This window comes from Nyctereutes procyonoides, unplaced genomic scaffold (assembly GCF_905146905.1).
Source record: "Nyctereutes procyonoides isolate TBG_1078 unplaced genomic scaffold, NYPRO_anot_genome, whole genome shotgun sequence".
NCBI lineage: Eukaryota > Metazoa > Chordata > Mammalia > Carnivora > Canidae > Nyctereutes > Nyctereutes procyonoides.
Window position 1 is genome coordinate 32,188,204 of NW_026575121.1, and position 19,055 is coordinate 32,207,258.

The window sequence follows — 19,055 nt, forward strand, 5'->3', positions numbered from 1 at the left end:
TTCAGGGATACAATTCACTGTAGCCTGCTGGTCAAGGACACAGACTTGAGCCAGCCAGCCAAATTCCAGCCCAGTTCTGCCACTGTCTGCCAATGTGACCTTATCCTCACTTAGTTTCCTCACTGTAGAGTAAGGATGCTAAGAGTATCTATCTCACAGGATTGCATGAGGATTATATTCACGAATATATGTACAGTTCCTAGAACAGTGCCTGGCACACTGTTAGTCATATAGTAAGGGCTTCCTCTCACTGCTACCTCATCCAGAAAGATAGGCAAGGGAGTGCAGATACCTCTTCAAGATCCTGATCTCGTTTCTTTTGGATATGCCCAGAATATGGCATTGCTGGATCATAAGGTAGTTCCATTTTCAATTGTTTGAGGAACCTCCCACACTGTGTGGTATAATGGCTGCATCAATTGACCTTCCCACCAACAACACACATGGGTTCCCTTTCTCTCCCCATCCTCACCATCCTCACCTGTTATCATTTTTTTTTTGTTTTCCATGCCATATTATCTTTAATTAAGTATAAAGACTTCCAATCATGTCACCTAAAAACCAATTTACCCACTGTTCTATTTGGCCACCAGTCTCTTGTCTTTCTCCTCATCAATGGTGAAGAAGATACCACTTCCAGAGCAAAGAGCAACCCATGGTTTGTTGTCTCTGCTAATAACAAAAACACTGGAGAGCCAGGTGGCAAACCTGTTGCTATTGGCATCTTCCATGTGAAGTACATCAAAAGAACCAAGGTGTCTCTCTGTTGGTGATCAGACCAATTCTAACCAGGTTAGCACATCTGTCACCATACACAGATTACTGATGTCAAACTTTATGAAATCTCTTTCCAGTCTCCAAATCAATCTGAGTGGTGTCATTCACCTTGATGGGAGGTTCAGAATAGCAGATGGTGTGAGCATCATGGGTCACCAGATTTGGGATTCCTTTTGTCCCCACAAAGGTCTTTCTCAATTTGCACAACTTATACTTGACCTCCTCAGCAAAGTAGACAGCAAAGTGACCCTTCGTGCCATAGATCAGACCAAAATTCTCCCCAGTCTTGCCAATGCTGATGACATCCATCAAACCACCAGAGTAGGTTTTATCAGTTCGGACCTTGCCATCAAATCTTAATAAAACGCTGCTTACAGGTCTTCTTTACTTCATCTCCATTTAGTGCATATTTAAGTCTATTCTTTAGAAAAGTGATGAAAAGGAGATATCCTCTCAGTTCATGGGGACCAATAGATGGACAAGGGGCAAATACACCAGTTTATCCAGCAGCCAATGCTTTGGAGCTGCTACACAGTTCAGATGCTTCTTGGCACCAGGAGCCATAGCTGCACAATGCATGAAAAGAACTGTTATCATATGTCTTTTTTGCTAATAGTCATTCTAACAGGTGTGAGGTGTATTTCCCTGAATACCAATGTTGAGCACCTTTTCATATATCTGCTGGCCATTTACATCTTCTTTCCAGAAATGTCTATTCAGGTCTTTTGCCCATTTTCCAATCAAATTCTTTGGTTTGTTGCTATTGAGGTTGTACATTCATTGCAGCATTATTTAAAATAGCTGAGATATGGGGCAGGCCAGGTGGCTCAGTGGTTTAGTGCCACCTTCAGCCCAGGGCTTGATCCTGGAGACCTGGGATCGAGTCTCACATTGGGCTCCCTACGTGGAGCCTGCTTCTCCCTCTGCCTGTATCTCTGCCTCTCTCTCTCTCTTCTCTGTATTTCTCATGAATAAATAAATAAAATCTTTAAAAAAAGGGAAACAAAATAGCTGAGATATGGAAAACTTAATACTTAAATGCCCATTGACAGATGAACAGATAAAGAAAATGTGGCCCACAAATACAATGAAATATTATTTAGCCTTTAAAAATCAGGAAATCCTGTCATTTGCCACAACATGGCCAAAACTGGAGGACATCATGCTAAGTGAAATAAGTCAGATGCAGAAAAACAAATGGTATATGATCTTACTTACATGTGGAATATGAAGTAGTCAAAATCATAAAGCAGAGAGTAGAATGGTGGTTGCCAGGAGCTGAGGGGAGGGAGAAATGGGGAGATTTTGATCAAAGAATATAAAGCTTCAGTTATGCAAAATGAGTAAATTCTGGATATTTGCTGTACAGCATGATCACTACAGTTAAAAAAACTGTATTGCATACTTGAACTTTACTAAAGAGGATAGATCTTAAGAGTTCTCAACATACACACACATTAAAAGAAAGCAAGAAAAGAAAATAGCAGCTCTGTGAGGTGATGGATATGTTAAATCAGCCTGATAGTGGCAATCATTTCACAATAGAAATGTTTGTCAAGACACCAAGTTGTAAACCCTAAATGTATACAACTTTTAATTTGTCAATTGTACCTAAGTAAAACTTTAAGAAAAGGTAAAAAGGTAAGCATAGATGAGTTAACAGATCTCGTATAGATGGGGCCTTATTTGAGTAATGTCATCCTCTAATTCAATACAACATAAAGCAAATTTAATCATCTTTGAAACCAATGGCAAGTTGCTATAAGACTTCAATTAAGATAGGATATATGTTAAAACAAAACAAAATTTTTTATTTATAGTAACACATTGAGCTTATTTGAAGTGAACCTATCTTCTGACTGACCCTACAAAAATGTTATAGGTTCCATTTTATTGCTCTCAAGACATAAAGCATCTGGTATTATTATAGTATCTTAACATTTTTTATCTTTTAATATTGTAATATTCTAAGCCCCCATCGAATATAAACTCTATTTATGTCTCTCCCCAGCTCTATGTAAAAGATATCATGTATATTTTTGATTTGAATATGCCTCTAAACCATATAAATTTCATTGTAGACATTTGAGGCGATATATGTTTAACTTGAAAAAGAATCACTGGTAATACTTGATTGTTGCCTATTGAACTGGGACTAGATTATCAGACAGTTCCCAAAAGCAAATACCTTGATAAAATGTTCACAATGGAATTTAGAAATTGAATCCAAAAGACTATGTTGATGTAATATAAATGGGAACATGAGAAAATATCAAAGTTGAAGTTTTTGTTGGAAGATGAATTTGAAATGATCTCTTATGAATATGCAACTTTTAATACATACTCTCTGAGGTACATTTACACTCACATTTAGAAGTCTAATTAGTAATAAAAAGGAAAGAGTTGGTAATGATAGCACCCCACTCTTAGGGTCCCTATTATAGATTCTGAAAACAAATTCATTAATATCTTAATACATAATGATGTCATTTTCTGCACCTAAATACTTCAGCCCAAAAGATGTAAGCTTCAACCCCTCCCTTCCTTTTTTCTTTACATTTAATCTGTAAATTTGAAGCCTGGGAATCTTGTTACTTTCAAAGTCAGACTTTTGACATTTTTCTCCTGCAAAACAAAAGATTTTGAGGAAAAAAAGTAGCCATCATGCTTTGAGATATGTGCTTTTTCTAATGTGTGCTGTTTCTTGAAAAGGCTAACAGGCATTTGGATAGTAAACCATCAAAAACACCACTTCTAAGGCCTCTCTTTCAGGCTATTATGGGTAGAATGCCTCTTAACCCTTGAGGCAACTCAACAATTGAGTTAAGGAGATTTTCATGTATCGGTTTTGCTTGTCACATGGTTGACTTAACTTCAGGATATACTTTGCAGCTGAAGGTTCATTTCCTTCCATTTGTTAAGTGGCTAATTATAAAGGTTCACAAAAGAATTGACACAAGGGAAAGAGAGGGGCCTGGCTTCTCTCAGCAGCCCCAAGAGGCCAGTACAAGTGTCATTTGTAAAAACAGAGCGCAAATTAAGCAATGGCCAAATAAGCTGCCAGTAGCTGGGGTATAATGAAAGGGGAATTCTTATGCAGATGCAAAGCAGGCACTAAACTGTTGGGATTTTTGTTTATTTTTTTTCATTGACAATTTACTCCTAATGTAAGTCATCCCGTTTAAGCTTCTCCTGCAAAAAAGTAAAATTTTAAAGCTGAGTGACCGTAACAAGCTAAACAAAAAGATAATTTTATACCTGCAGCTGGGATTTGCAGGTTTATTTTCTATGATATACTGAAAATACTTCTGAATCCCAATAAAAATTGGTTTTATTTCCTGAATAAGCACGTATTTTAAACAAAGTTATTGGAAATAATGACCAGAAGCAGAAGTGTGACATGACCTATCCATATTAAGAAACATTTTCCATCAAATAACAGCTTTCCTCTTTATATCCAGACCATGAATTCTAAATACTAGCCTTTTTAACGTTTGAAAAAGCATAAACAACAAAGAAAACCCCCTTTACTTAGGAGTATTATGGCTAATGAAACAGACTGGAAATTGCTGCATTGTTTCTACCTTTCATCAAAACATCCCTATGCATAGTATTCACATCATTATGTAAGACATTTGCAAATATGTATAATGCTTTTGCCTATGGGAAAACTCTCCTGCTCTAATATATTCCTGAAAGATGAATGAACAATTCTTTAGGTATGATAAAAAGATTCAGAGGCTTGGATAGAGCAATGATATTAAAGCCACAAGCTCATCATTTAAAATTTTTTTTTAAATGTCAACTGCTAACACTGCAGGTCTCTGTTTCACTTATGTTTTTTTCTCTGCAAACTCACCACTTCTTTTCCAATTCCTTCTCTGATTCAAGATCAGCAACCCCCAATTTGCTGGAGGCTGCCTACTTTGATACTTCAGCAGGGATCTTGTGAAGCTAGAAGTGTTCTCTGGCTTCAGATCTCTGATCTGGATTTTTGCCTAATTTGAGATTTTCAGTAGCATCTGAGACAATTGTGGAAACTGGGGCATCACCAGATAGCCATCTCATTAACCAGCTGAATGTAGTAAGGAGCTGATGCTTAGAGCATATGTGGGTTCCACGGAGACTGAAAGTATAAAAATGTGAAAAGTTTTCATCAGATTTTTGAAAGCAAATGGGGGGGGGTGATAATGGGAATTACAGACTGGAGGAAGTTAGAACATAAATGCCAGTAGAGGGGGAGCCACATCACAGGTGAGCCCCTGAGACGTTCGGCACTTGGAGACATCAGGTATTTGATGGGTGCAAAGCCAAGGAGATATGATTGGGTCAAAAGTCTGTGTATACAGTTGTTGAATTTCCTAAGGAGACTAGAGTTTTATTTTCTGAGAGAAACTGAGTGGCAAGTCTCCAGCATTCAGATACAATAGGCGCAAAAGGGGTCAGGCTCAAGGAGTGGGGTTAAAAGCAGTGATTTGATGAAGAGAAGCAGGTTAGGAGACTTTTTACCACAAATCAGAAAAAAGAAAAATGGAAGGACTCATCTTTGGGTAAACTAAACTGACTTTAAAGACAGCTTTTGATTAAAAAAAAAAAAAAAAAAAGGTCATCTTGCTGATGAGTCCACAGTGAAATCCTTCAGGAGGAAAAGTTCCATCCACACATATGGAGCTTCTGATTTGCTTTTAATGCTTCGTTCATAGACCTTGGCAGGCAATAGGGGATCATCAGGCACTTAAGTAAAGCCTCCAAAATGAAAAAAAGGATAAAAATAATCATACAAACAAAGGAATCCAGAGCAAACAGACAATGCAGAATACAGAAGAAACTTTAAAAAATAATATCCTTAGAGAGGCAAGAAAAGATATTGTGTTCCTAAAACAAGAACCAAATGCTTTGAAAAAGAACAGAAAACAAGAAGGTACTCTTATAAATGAAGACTAGGAAAGCCAAGATAACAGTGTAATAGAAAGGCTGATAAAGACAGAAAATTTCCCAGAACAAATGTCAAAAAGGCAAAGAAATGGAAAATGGTAGAATAAAAAAGAAAGTAGTCAATTGGGAAGATGTAATGTCTTATTAACAAAAGGTCTAAAGAGCATAGAAGGAATGGAGGAGAGGAAATTATCTAAAAAATAACAGAAGAAAAGCATTCAGAACTGAGGACATTTGTCCTCAGGTTATAATATTGTTAATTACTCGGCACAATAAATGAAAGAAACAAAACAAAATGACAACAACAAAGTAAACCAAGGCACATCATTAATAATGTTCATTATATAAAATGATAAACAAAATCTTATAGCTTGAATTCAGGAAAGAAAGAAGTAAAGGAAAAAAACAAGGAGAAATAGATTAAGAAAAATACAAAAGCAAAGCAACATATCACATATAAAGAACATACAACCAGAATGGCATCAGATTTCTCAAAAAAAAAAAAAAAACACTGGAAACTAGAAGAAATGGAAAAAATTGCTTTCAAAACTCTATGGCAAATGACTTTACACTCCAAATTTTATATTATGAACATTCTTAATTGAGTCTGAGAATAGAACAGATATATATTTAGACACACCAGGACTCCCATAGTTTTACCTACTATCAGCCATTTTTAGGAACCTACTGCAAGTTATAATCCAGAAGAAGTAAGAATTGAATCCAGAGAAGAGATCCAGAATATAAACACTCAAATGCTAGGGTGAAAAAAATGTCCTAGTTTGTTAGGAACAATCTTGGTTTAGCCCAGTTGTTTAGCCATAATTATTAACAGCACTCTTTTTTTCTCCAAGGTGTCCTAGCTATTTCTAAAAGGTGGCTATCTAATCTCCCATCTTACAACTTCAAGACTTAACAAAATTTCTCCATTTTGGTTTAATGTCAAAAACCATGAATGTAATCAGTAGATTAATTTATATACAATCTGAAAAATAGATCAGAAAATACACATGATTATCTTGAAGTTATGAAATAATTATGAGTAACAACCTCTCATTAGCAGATGCAGCTCTCCTCCAAGTAAAGTTAGTAATTAAACAAAAGAAGAATATATAAAAATAAGGTTCCAACACTCATAAATTCATTAGGATGTTTTACCCATTTTTGCTACTCATATAGGTCAATAGAAAATGCTTACCAAAGATTGCTTTCATAATAAAAGGGTGATTGTGAAATGTTAGCACATAAACCCCAATGATGTAATCTTCAAGTTCCTGAATTTACTGTCAGTTAGTTGTCTTTACAGTTAAAATAGGCTTCTTTATTTGAAGCCTAAAAATGAAATGTCTAAAGTGTATACATCTTTCTAAAGATGGGCCAAACCTAAAGATTAACCAGGTTAGAGATTTCCCTACCCTGGGCATGGTGCTAAGTGCTATCCATACACCCCAGGGGATGGCTATATTCATGGACTCCAATGCTCTGACTAGCTGTGTGCCTTTGGGTATATTTACACAATCCCTCTATGCCTTAGTTTCCTCATCCATAAAGTACACAACATCTCACAATTTGGTGTGCTTTGGATCAAAATATTTTTCTGCTTATTTTTTGATATATGGATATATTCCAAATATGGTTGCCTTACTAAGCCTCTGTCAAAGTTGTCTTAACAACGTTTGCAAGTTAGGTCTTCTTTCCCTCAAACATTGGAGGAAGCCATACTGCATAGTTTAAAATATGAGTGCGTAGTGAGCCATTCCCCTAGCCAACACAAGTGAATATAGAAGGGAAGATACTCACCTATGTGACTGTCAACCACAAATCTCTTTCCTTTTTTACTTGTAAGTATGAATGAGCAAGCATAAAAAACTTGTTGAAGACTTCACTAGACTGCTTGGAGAAGCTATGGAATCCAGGTCTTTCACTATAGATAGACCTAAGCATAGTAACCAAGAGACCAAGAAGGTAGAAAATATAAGAAGGAGAAATACTGCACCTGTCCCATTATGAGTACGGCTGGTACCTATTGTTTTCTGGAGTCATGACGAGAGGCTATGTGGTCAATAGCAGCTCTGAGTCCTGTAACCAGATAATAGTTGGATGTTGACATGTTTCTTTACAAAGATGAAAGGATAACTCACTTTCTACTTATCAACATGTTAAAAATGTGTAAGCTATGTGATAATTTAAGTATAATTGTGTTGACACCACTTATTTTAAGATTTAAGGATAAAAATATATAGTTTGTTGTTTTCTTTTTTCTTTCTTTTTATATACATGAAGCAAGTGATGATTAAAGAATTGAAGTTTTCTGGTGAATGAAACAGCCAGACCACTTTTCATGACAAAGTTGGTAATTAGAAGGCCAATTTAATGGTGAATCAGGCAGAAATATTCAAACCATGACAAATGACTTTAATAATGCAGCTTGCAATGCTTGAACAGAAATAAATTTCACTTCCTCAAACTCTCGCCTTTTCTGCCTGCCTGGAAGATAGAACTGTCCAGGAGGTATTTTGTACCCTTTATTCAGTAAAGCTTTTACTAGATTTTAAGCGACCAAATAGCTTGCAAATGCAAAACATCATTCAACTTCTTATGATTTTTTTTCCTGAAGGTAGACCGTGTTCAGAATTCTGAGTAAGCCAAGATTTATTTGTCTTCTGTTCTGCTTAGCCCTGCAATAGTGTTTTATTGTTGCCACTCTGACTTGAGGTATTAAAGGGAGCTACATCGGCCTCAAAATTGAAAGCTAATTTTGGTGTTTGTCATAAGTTTGTTAAGACCACATGCATTCCACAGTTTGAAAAATTTCATTATTCTGTCCATGCTGGGGCTTCGTAATTGGATAGTAAGGATGTTCAAAGACTAATTTAGTGAATTGCACAATATTTTAAATGGAATTATGCAGGTTTATGGGTCCTTAGGGGATTCAGCTAGGAGCCTCTCGAGAAAATCTGTTTATCAGTAAATGATATTAGCAGCTTTCACCTAGCTTTTGTCTTCATTAAATTGCTGCTCTCCCAATTGAGGGTCACATCTGAGGCCTGCTTTGATAATTTGTCATTATTGTCTTGTTTATTGGAGCATAAAGTTGATACAGGCCAGGCTATGCTGTTTATACACAATGTGCAAAGAAGTTTCTATTAACAATTCCACCAGTGCTAAATCAAAGTGGGATTTTTCAGGGTTCAAGAAAGGGGATCATTTGTCGAATTCTAATTTCCTCTAAAACTCTCTGAGTACATGCCATGCCCCCTTCTCTTATATGTACAACACATAATGGCCTTGCTTGAGCCAGTCCTCTGCAGACTTTTTTTAAAAAGATCCATTCTTATCTTTAAAAATAAGGTTTAAAGTTGAAATTCTTTCTATAGAATTGAGCCATCATACAAAACCCAACCCACGTCACAGACATCCCTTAAAATATGGCATTTACACATAGTGACCACTAACTATTTATCTTAAGAGACCTGGGGTTGTAGGTAAGCTATTAAAATTGTTAAGGAACGTACTATTTATTGTAGCACAACCCCACACACTTTTCATGGCACTTTTGAGTTCTAAGTCCGGCAATAGAAGGAGCATTCCTGGAAAGCTTGTTCATGGCATATTTAAATGGAGCACTGAGTATGTTTAAAATCAGTTGGCTTCAGACTACGCTTTGTTGTGGATTGCCATGAGGTGTTCTTCACTAGTAATCATGTGGGATCTGGAACTGGGGAACAGGGCAAGTAGACACCATTTTCAATCAGGTCTGTAATTCAGAGCATTTTTTTCCTGGATGATTTGCGCATCTTGTGATTGTCTCTACTTCTTCTTAGCAGAATCACTTGGTAGGCCCTGGTCTTCCCCCTGTGTATGATCTGGGGTCTGTTCTGCCCACTAGTGCATTCAGACGTATCTTCCTCTCCCCTTCCATCTTCCATTCCTTTATTTGCAGTCTTTATAGCATTAATGTCTCTAAAATAGACTGGACCCAGCAGGAAGGAAAACAAAAGTTTATCAGCCAAGGAACACCATATTTTTGTGGCACAGCCCTGTAGAAAAGAACTTCCGGTCCCCCACAACACAATGGGCACATTCTCTGTTGGAGTTCACCCAGGTTGGCAGCAGCTCGCACAGGTTTTATCATACACACCCATCATTCCCACTGCCTGAACTGCCTTTAGCTCTTCCCTCCCTGGGAAGGAGATTGAGAGGGCCAGTGCTCATTTGGGGACCTAACTATATCCTACAGAATGTGCACAGGGGTTTTGGAGATGGGAGGAAGGAAAAGACCAACCCTTCAAGGGTGAGGACAAGAAGAAATAGTAAGTTCCACCCTCTTAAGGGCTCAGAATGATTGCTCAGGCCTTCCTTATGGATGTTCTCAGACCAGGAGCCTAGCCAAATTCATTTTTATATACTATTACCTAGCACATCCACGGCTTTCAAAGATTTATGGTTATTATCGCCATCCACTCACCCACATAATCACCAGCCTTTCACTTTAAAATGGTTAAAAATTGTTTCATGGATTGCAGATCATTAATGTAAATTAGACTATTTCTATATTTGATTTCTTAATTTTTAACAGGAAAAGAACAGCTCTCACACATACACTCCTTTTTTTTTAACTTGAAAATTTTAAATGGCTCTCCAGACACCTCTTTCAATAACTCTTACCCTCCAAAGCTAGGCTGCCTTTTAATTTCACTTTAAAATAGCTACATTGGGACCATAATATGATTAGAACTAATGAATATTGTGGAGAGAAGCAAGAAAATTTTTATTTAAAATCTTTAAAATGTATAAATACTTCATGTGAGTAAGGACCTGTGGTTTATCCTGGGCTGGCCAAGAACTCAATTTTGATTCTGAGGATCAATCATCTGAGCTCATCAGGTCTCACCTTGCTTGTCTGCTCCACAGCATCATGACTCCAAAAGCTTCCTCACTGGATGGTAGGAAGCAGTTGTGTTAAAATAAGTTACCATCTAATAATTATAATGATAATAGTAAAGTCGTCCAAGTTCAAAGAAATTAGAAACTACTTATATATTGGATCTAATAAACTCTTGCTTGTTTTCCTGTTAAGGGAGCTCTGGACAAGAAAGCATTAGCAGGATCCCACCAAATAGACATTGTATAAGATTGCCAATTTATTAGTAAATATTCTGATTTTACCTAAAATATTCATTCTTTAGAAAGAGTTCTTTAGTCTTGACTAGTTTCTTTCTTTTAAACTGATTTCTCAAGCTTAATGCAGTCATTTTGAATTTCCTTGGTAGTCTCTGAAATTTAAGATGATTGTATCAGAAAGACTTGGATGTCAAAGTCCAACTGCTTAAGGAAGTTGAAACTAACCATTAGGGCCAAAACATAGTTTCACCTTCCTAAGACCTTTGCCACCCTGGAGCAACTCTTTTATCCATTGTAACTTTCCCATCATGCAGGTTCTTCTCTTAAGGATACTATGGCCATTGCTATGAGACAAGAAGCACTTTTTCACCACCTAAGCAGGTGGAGTCTAATTTCTCTGTAAGACACTTTCAGAACAGTTGGTGAGTTATTTTGAATAGAGGCAGCTAGAGCTGTCTTCATAAAATCAGCATGGTTAGTCCTACTTGCAGAGCTCCGAGAGACAACAGCATGGAAGAGCCCCGAACGCAGCCCTTAGTAAGGGACGTCAGGCTAATTTTGATTCGGCAACCTTGGGCAAGTGTCCTCACAACTTGGCTTTATTGCCCTCTACTGTAGAAGAATGGTGTGGACAAGAGGCTTTGGCTTACTGAGCACTTGTCATGACACCCTGTGGCCCACCCCAGGAGTTCAGAAGGGAGGAAGAGAGCTTGTCCTTCCCCCACTGATCAGACTGGGCAGATGTGCTCAGCCCCACCACAGTTCAGAGATCAAAGCTGGGATTCCAGTGCAATGGCTGGAAGCAGCGAGCTTTGTAGGAATGCCCTAGCCTAAAGGGAAGACTAGAAATAGGCTCATCAGCAGAAACAAACTAAGTTTTGTTCATTTTTCTTCTTCTAGCTTCAGTATTCTTTTTTTTTTTTAATTTTTATTTATTTATGATAGAGAGAGAGAGAGAGAGAGAGAGAGAGAGAGGCAGAGACACAGGCAGAGGGAGAAGCAGGCTCCATGCACCGGGAGCCCGACGTGGGATTCAATCCCGGGTCTCCAGGATCGCGCCCTGGGCCAAAGGCAGGCGCCAAACCTCTGCGCCTCCCAGGGATCCCTAGCTTCAGTATTCTTATTTTCTGCTTAGGCTTGAGCTTATTTAATTCTGCTATGGAACTTTAAAAGCTAGGCATTTCTTTGGCAGTTCTCATATTTGGTGAGAAATGATGAATATACAAAATGCTTTTGGCTTTAAAAGCATTAGATCTTTGGAAGTGATAGTATATAGTGATAGATAGAATCCCCAATTTGGGCCAAAGAAGATATAAAAGTTCTATTCCTTGACCTGCAAAACAGAAAACTAGTTCCTACCCCATTCTCTCAAGGCTCACTGCAACTGAAGGACTTATCCATCACTGTATTGAGTAGCAAACAAAAAAGTTTTGGAGAAAAGAGGATTATATTCAACTACTAAGCAAAAATAAAACAACACTACAATTTGATCTAGCTATGAAATCCAGAAAGACAGACATTTCTGCTTAAACATCAATAAACACAACTTTGAAGAATTACTTCCCCATTGATATGTTTTGAAATGGAATTTTATTTAATTTAGGAAAGAAATGTATATTTGCAGACATGATTTTATCTATGTTTTTTCGTTGTGAATATGTATCAGCTTGATTTTAGAAAACTGACCTTTGAAAATTTTTCCTCCATAAATGCACCTGAGCCCTGGAATATAGGGTCTTCATTCCATCAAGAAGCAAAAAAAAAAAAAAAAAAAAGCCTAATGAATTTCTCTCTTTCTCTTTGAATCAGTTAGCACTTTAAAATTTTGTACTTTTTTTTTAGTTGGGAATTTATTTGTATTCTTGTTAATGTGAAGATATTAGGAACTTTTACTACAAATCCACCAATGCGGTGTGTTGAAAGCTGGAAGCAGGGGCAGGGAAATAAAAAGAAGGTGAAAAACAGAGAACACGGACAAAAAACAGGCCAAGGATTGTAAGATGGCTGATAATGTTAAAAGAAGTTCAAGAAAATAAGTAGAATAATAGATGGATAAGTAAAAAATAAAGGTTTTATTGTTTTATTGAACATTTTGATTATGTAGCTTTTGAAGTTACTAATGTTAGCCTAAAAATCATAAGGAACTGCAGTTATATGCATTTTTTTTCTATACCCAGATATACCATATTCATGAGCATCCTGATTGGTCATGGGTATATCAGGTCCTAGAGCAAGAGGAAGTCTTGTTAAGCATTCCCCAGGGAGAAGAGGTCTTTCCAGGGCTATGAATGCTCTCTCCTGCAGGGTGAAGTGCCATCTCAACAGGATGCTGCCCCTCCCCCCACACAGCCACATAGCCACATTGTTTCCCTGGTGAGTTTCCCCTCCATGCCTGCTCACAATTCCCGGTGAGTTGCTTTGTTACAAAAAGAATGGAAATTCCAAAACTGTCAGGCTTTCCCCCAACTTTCACAGTTGTGGGGGTATCTCTTAAAAATCATGTCATCCGGGATCCCTGGGTGGCGCAGCGGTTTGGCGCCTGCCTTTGGCCCAGGGCGCGATCCTGGAGACCCGGGATTGAGTCCCACATCGGGCTCCCGGTGCATGGAGCCTGCTTCTCCCTCTGCCTATGTCTCTGCCTCTCTCTCTTTCTCTCTCTGTGACTATCATAAATAAATAAAAATTTAAAAAATATTTTTTAAAAAAAATCATGTCATCCCTGAAAGCTGACCAATCTGCGGGAGGGAAGGGCAGGGAAAGGTAGCAATGCCTTTTCCCTCCCTTTGAATTTCTATACACTTGTTTGGGATTTTTCCAAAACTACTCCATGGTGGCAGTTCCCTCTGAAGTTTTACTTCTGTGTATTGCTGCCATACCAATTATAGTCATATTTTTATAGTAGGTTCACTGTGCTAGGCATTGCAGATATTTTTCAAGACAGCATGTATTTGAAACTGGGCAAATTAAATGTTTGGCAAAGTGTGCTCCATGGAAATACCTCTCCCACAAAGTCCTCCTGGATCAAAAGAAATATTTGGACAAGTAAGACAAGTAACTTTGATAAATGCTGCATACTATCTCTCCCTCTTGGTTATCTGCAATGCACACCGGTAGATTGAAGCTCTGAGAAGTCCTGTAGAGAGGACCCATTTCACTGTATTTAACCTGGTTTCCCGAGCAACTTAAATCCCTTTTTAGAGTAGCACCTGTGTAGGTGCTCTATAACTGGTTTGGGAAGGCACACCCTTTGGCAGAAACTGGCTAAGGTACTCCAGAAATGAAAGGAGCTCACCTCTCATGGAATAGTGCAGCAGACAAGGGCCAGGAGCAAACAGGAATGCTAAGAGAGATGATCATCCCATTTTCTAATCCCACTTAGAACCTACTCACCATCTATTCAGTACTGGTCAACAGAAAAAGTTAATATCCCTAGCATTATTGCCTAGAAACACTGGGCAAAATTAGCAACCAAAATTAAACTTAAATATGTTTTTGAACTGTCAGCCTATGTAAGCTGAAATGCCACTAGAATTTGCCTCCACTGCTTAATCTTTAGAGCAGGCAGCAGAATTTATTATATCATTTCTAATATCCAAATTACTACTCATATTTTTAAAGCCAGCAATGAAAGATGTTTCTGAAATTGCCAGGTTGATTAGTCATATAGTGTATTCCAAATTGACCTTAGTCTTAGGGTTCATCCACTGTGCTTCAGTCTCTTCAAAGAACAAAATTATAAAAGTGCAACCCCCAAATCAATGAGACGACATATCAATTTAAAAAAATTCAAGTCCTCCTGGCTAGAGAGACTCACCTGGCAGCTGTTTTCTAAATAGTATGGAGAAATTAACATCACACCTTTCACGCACCACACCCCCAGCAGGTTGGAGAGGTTGCCAGGAAATGTAGATATGTTTCATCCTGCATTACAGCTGAAGACCTGACCATGCAATGACTTTATACAGCATGAGACCGAATTTTCTTTCTTTTTACAAGCTACCTTGCTTAGTGAAATTGGACAATTTATCACACAATGGCCTGCAGCAAATTTAGTATATGCAAGTGATTAGTTTGTCTCTTCCCCAAGCAGCTTTGATGCAGTTGGGTAAGAGTGGCAGCAGAAACAGAAGGTCACTTATAACACAAATTCTCTAGGGAACCACTAATGGGCTATTGACCCTTTCCCACTTTAGGTCGATGTGTCATATTTGATTCTGGTTTCTTGAGATGTAATTTCTAAGTGGTGATGGTTCAAAGTCTACACAAGATGGGTTGTCCTTTAAAGTTTTAAGCATGGCATTGTTCACACCGTGAATGGCAGGTGCCAGTTGATTGGATTGGAGATAATTTTACCATTTCTATCTAGCCCCAAGGCAAAGCAAAAAATACACTATTGACAACATTGGTTAATAACCACGTGTAAATTATATCTTCATTCTCATTCTGAACATTCTTCTCTCTCTCTCTCTCTCTCCCCCTTAGCCTATTTCCTGAGCTTTGGGAAATCAAGTCAACATTTTTAGTATGGTGTGTCGTTGGGTCCATTATTTAAAGAAAATTTATGAGTTCCTTTTCTTTGTCAACTATTGACTTTTATTGCATTGTCATAAAAGAAAAAAATCTATGAAGGATGTAAAACTATTTCAGAGAAAATACTAGGTTCGGCCAACAATCCTTAATGGAAGGGAATCGGTGCAGATAATCAGAAATGTCAAATGGGCCAGCAGGCCTTATTTTTTTAATTTAAAATGTGACTTTGGGGGGTGCCTGGGTGGTTCAGTGGGTTAAGCATCTGCCTTCAGCTCAGATCATGACCTCAGGGTCCTGGGATCGGGCCTCATGTCAAGCTTCCTGCTCAATGAAGGTACTATTTCTCCTTCTTTCTCTGCCTCTCCCCCTACTCATGCTCTCTCTTGCACACATTCTATCTCAAATAAATTAATAAAATCTTTAAAAAAAAGAAAATAAAATGTGACTTTTTTATCCCTAGTAGAATTCCCTTTATGCATTCCATTAAAGTTGATAAGTGTTTGAGAAGCATAGTCATACCAACACATTATCCATGTATATCATTTTCTCTAATGGTTGGGGAGAGACCAAAGAACTCTCCGAGAGGTGGGAGGAAGCCAGCGTGGTGATGAAATGCTCTTCTTGGCTCAACTATACACTGGCAATTCAGGAACTGTTGTTGGGGAAGGGTGGGGGTTTTATGGGGTGGGATAGTGGCGGTGGGGGGAAAGTAAGAGTTGGATGGAAGGAAGGCCTCTTAGTCCAACAGGGGTGCAGTAGTTCCTCGTTCCTTCCTGTGCTTCTTGCAGCAGAGGCATCAAAGAAGCAGATTTCTATCAACACTCACCATGTGTATCCCATAGCTGTAGAAGCATGATGCACAGACACAAGGGCGTGGATGTGCTAAAACAGCAACGGGAGATGGAAATCAAAAGTTTCCTTGAATTTTCAAGACCTTTGGTATTAGGTTTAGAAAGCAAGTCTATAACAAGCTCTCAATTTCTTGTGGCAGTAAATTTAGTTTGAAATCATTGATGTAGAAAGAGGGAGGTTTTAGCTCTCCAGGATCTACTAAATTACTGAGCCAGGCCAATTTATGATCTTCCATGTGTTGCTGCAAAGAAAATTCTCCCTGCAGGTAAACTGTCTATCTAGAGCCAGAGTTATTAGAAGCAATTTTATGAGTGGGATCATTAATTATGACCCATGAAATTTTAATAGGTACCTTCTTCGGGTCTTCTGTAGAAGCTGAGATCAAAGTGCCTCGATACCATTGACACAAACTTGGTCATCAAGAAGTCCCGCAAGCGTGCGAGAATTTGGGATCTCTATGTATTCTTTTGTTTTTCTTCCCTGATGTTTTGTGAAAGGCATATACATACGTACAAATGTACATGCATACACACATATATATGCACACACCTACGTACACAAGCATATATTGTGGCTTCCACAAATTATCATTTACTTAATACTGGTGGTCATAACAGATCTCATTTTTTAAATGTATTTCTTAAGGATATTACATTTCTTTTTTAATTATAACTAAGAGAAAGTACGGAATAGTTGAAAAATAAACGAACCTGAAATAACATACATTTATGCCAGGTCTGTCATATAACAGAAATATGCCCTTGGGCAAGTGACTTAACTGAGCTGGGCTTTCATTTCTTACTTATCTGAGCTACTGATGTGGCATAAGAGTTAGTCGGAAAATAGAGCTACATGCTTATTAACATGTTTGTCTTTCAAATTTAAATCAAATCTCAAATCTAATTCTGTGGAAACATGTGTCTCCAGATTCCAGGAAAACAGGGATAATAACAGTGTCCGCCTTATGGGCATGCTGTGAAGACAGAATAAGATAACCCTTGTAAAGCACCTCAAAGGGTACCTAGCACACAGTACACATCCCACAGGTATTCATTCTTCTCTCATCATCTTTATTATTTCTGCTACATGGAAGGGAACGAAGGCATTTACAAAGAAAAGTTGGTTCAGAATTCTCTAAAAAGTGGAATCAGTAAAATTACAGATCCATTGTCTGGTGCATTGGGTGTCCCTAAAGCTGTATAGTGACTAATAGACTAATACTTAAACATGTGTGAGAACCTGCTCCCAGTCCCCCCTAATTAAAAGCTCTCCAAATAAAGAGAAAGAAAAGAAAGGAAAGGAAAGGAAAGAAAAAGGAAAGGAAAGGAAAGGAAAGGAAAGGAAAGGAAAGGAAAGGAAAGAGGAAAGGAAAGGAAAGAACCAGATGCTCTTAGATGCCCCTCTTAATGCCCTGTTAAAACTGATTATAGGATCTAAAGGTCTTAGGGGAGAAATCAAAATCACAGGACTCACTTCTCTGTGAGACCAGGTTGGTCAGATGAACAGACCAGCAGACCACTTTCTTCTATGTATGATAGAAATCAGCAGAAATGATTTTACTATTTATGTGACGAGTCTCGCTTAGAAAATGGTACATTTCCTGTTTATCTAGAAGTTTTCTAGGCTTAACTTTTGTTAAAATTACAAATTACTATCAAAACACATTAGTTGTCTGGTTAAAATTAATTTTGTTTTTTTAATGAATAGCTTACGGGCCAAAGCATTGCTTTGTAATTAGCTCTCTTGCCTCAGCAGCGTGTCAGATGGATGACACGCTGTATATCCTGGTAGACTGGGCTTTCCTCGGTAGTCTAGTTCAAATTAGAGCTGTGCCAGAGTCATCATGTTCAATCTTTGTCTTCTCCAGACCCTTCCACTGGCATTGCCAATGGCCTCCATCTGCAGGATAGGGTCCCTTGAGTTCCACAGTCATCCTGACCTGGTCAGAAGGTCAGCTCCAGTCTCAGCCCACAGTGACAGGGCAAGGGTCCTGCTGCCCTAAACCTCATCTCTGTTAGTCCTTCCCTGCTTGCCTAGACCACAGACTGGATTTCTGCCTTAACTTCTCTTCAGTTGCAGCTAGAACTGGAACTCTTGTTCTATTCCCCAAGCTACATGAACAAATCTCTCATCCCAGCCAGGAGCTGAGCTGATGGATCCAGCAGCCGCCTGGCAGGCTTTCATACCACCTGTTCCCAGACAACAAGTGCCTGTCCAGGTATTTGCATCTGGATTTATCCAGCTACAGACCAGGCTCAGGAATGCCACCTTGTTTGCAAGGATTGGTCTCTAAAACTGGTTTCATTTCTCTAAACTCTTTTGTTACTTTGCCCAGGCTCTTCCTCACCACTAGTCAGGGCCACTGTCACCTCTGTAGCCTTTTGAGTCAGATAAGTAAGGCTGTTACATCTGTCAACCTTTGTGCCTTCTCCACACCATCTTAATTACTACCAGCAGGATTAAGACACCACTAACTTGAACTCTTTCCTTTTTTGCAATGCTAACATAAAAGCTTTCAAGAATTCACTGTTCCCCCTCCATATCTCCTTCTGTTTATGATCACAGTCACTTCTCTGTCATACCAAGGGCCATCCTTACTCTTGATGATGCTTTTATGATCCTGTTCCATATCCTTCACAGCCTCTTGGAAAGGTACTCCAGGGGAGCTGGGATGTCAAGTAGGTGACAAGTAGTGGCAGTTTGCTGATTTCTTGGATGAACTGAATCAGTGATTATTCAGGAGTGATATTTTACAGCTGTCTCTATTTTCATGTGGAGGAAGGGTTTTTGGCTTGCTTATCTTGCAGGCTATTGAGTGGACCAAATGAGATTAAGTA

At 38.4% G+C, this 19,055-nt stretch overlaps 1 pseudogene; it reads right to left on the reverse strand.

Annotated features, from left to right (window-relative positions):
• Positions 1-566: 566 nt before the first annotated feature.
• On the reverse strand, positions 567-1,341 carry LOC129516655 (40S ribosomal protein S4-like; annotated as a pseudogene).
• Positions 1,342-19,055: the final 17,714 nt, after the last annotated feature.